This window comes from Giraffa tippelskirchi, chromosome 11 (assembly GCF_054371585.1).
Source record: "Giraffa tippelskirchi isolate mGirTip1 chromosome 11, T2T-mGirTip1v1.2.pri, whole genome shotgun sequence".
Classification (NCBI taxonomy): domain Eukaryota; kingdom Metazoa; phylum Chordata; class Mammalia; order Artiodactyla; family Giraffidae; genus Giraffa; species Giraffa tippelskirchi.
In genome coordinates this window covers 97,561,349-97,563,343 of record NC_137285.1, presented here as the reverse complement: position 1 = coordinate 97,563,343, position 1,995 = coordinate 97,561,349, and positions in this window count along the sequence as shown.

The following is a 1,995-nucleotide window of genomic DNA, read 5'->3' as shown; positions in this document are numbered from 1 at the left end:
AATTTACCTTGATTCATGGATCTAACATTCCAGATTCTTACTCAATACTGTTCTTTATAGCATGGAACTTTGCTTTCACCACCAGATGCAACCACAACTGGGCATTGTTTCTGCTTTGGCTCAGCCTCTTCGTTCTTTCTGTAGCTATTCCTCTGCTCTTCTGCAGTGACACCTAGTGAACTGAGGGATTCATCTTTCAGTGTCATATCTTTTTGCCTTTTCATACTGTTCATGGGGTTTTCAAGGCAAGAATAATGGCGTGGTTTGCCATGCCCTTCTCCAGTGGACCACTTTTTGTCAGGCTCTAACTGTCAGGGACATCCCCTTCAGCCACTCAATGTAGCTGGATGACATGCTGGGCACCCTGGTTGTCTCACTGCTCTTCCTCCTTGAGCATTTGAACCTTCACTGGCCACTGGGTGTCGGTCAACATGCAGCCAGGGATCGAGGCAAAGGCTCTGCTGGAGTTCGGGAAGAGGGTCTGGGGAAAGTTGGAGCTGATGTTGGAAGACACCCAGGATGGTAGGGCACACAGGCCTCATCACTGCCGCTGGCCACCCTGGAACCCATCCACTGCCCAGGAGTCTCAGAGCCAATCAGCCGCTCAGGAGGGGCTGGTACCCTGACCTCTCTGCTGCCGCAGTTGCCCTGGGAACTGGGAGTGCTGGTCACTACCCTGGTTCCACCTCCAGCTCTGGGTTGATCTTTGCAAAGCCGCTTCTCAGGCCACCAACGCCTCTTCAGGCCACCACCATGTTATCCTGTGGTGATACTTGTTATAGGTTTAGTACCAAATGTTTTTCCAGATCACGGTGAACCTGAAAATCACTTGGGTTAGTTTTCACTATATTTCTGAGAATTTTTATGAATAATAAATTTATGTAAGTGCTTATTTATTTAAGCCAATTAAACAGAGATCTTGTAGAGATTAATTTTGGTAATATTATCTGAGGTTTGAAAATATCACACAGCTACAACACACGCTTATGTACAGACACACATGAATGAATATACAGACAGGCACAAACTGATAGTTTAGTTTTTAAATTTTAACCATAAGACAGGTATGATAATGTAAAATTCACTAGTTACAAAAGAAACAGTTAGAATAAGTTAAGTTTATATGCTCAGATGGCTAAATCTTTTTCTACTGATATTTGTGGAGAAGACGTAAGATTTTTCATTCACTCAAATTTCAAATGATCTTTCACCATTTTGTTCTTCTGATAAGAATTATCTCCCTGAAGTCTGTAGAATATGTACATCACATAGGCATACATTTTTATCTTTGAAGAAGAGTCCTTGAAAGGAAAAAGTTCTTATCAGGCTCCAATATGGTCTTCCAGTATCTTATCAGGTTTCAGGCAGGACAAACAGTAAATATTCCTGGAAGTATTAAATAACTTCAGGGACCCAAGAGACATTCATTCTCAAAGAGGGTTCAAAGGTTCATACATTCCCAAGATTCAGAATCACTCCCAAAGATAGCCAAAGGAAAGCACTGACAGCCTGCATGTCCCAGGCAAGCAGAAAGCCAAACCAAGCTTTTGTTTTTAAAAAGGTAACCATTTAATAGTCTCTTCACAGTGGAAAGGCAATTTACATGGAGGATTACTAGAATTAATACTCAAATACAGGAAGCTAGAGGGGAGCAATAGGAATTACATCAGTCCTATAGTCTTTTGTTTTCCATACCTTTTAAGATATGCACACTTACTAAGACACTGCTCTTTTTTTCATCATGCTTTTGTATATTTATTTATTCATTTTTGATTGCACTGGGCTTCTTTGTTACTGCACTGGCTTTTCTCTAGTTGTGGTGAGCAAGGGCTACTCTCTAGTTTTGAAGCAAGCGGCTATCATCCTAGTGACTTCTCTTGCTGAGAAGCACAGGCTCTAGGCATGCGGTCCTCACTAGTTGCAGCAGGTGGGATCAGTAGCTGCAGCTTCCAGGCTCTAGAGGACAGGCTTAGTGTTGTGGTGCATGGGTTTAGT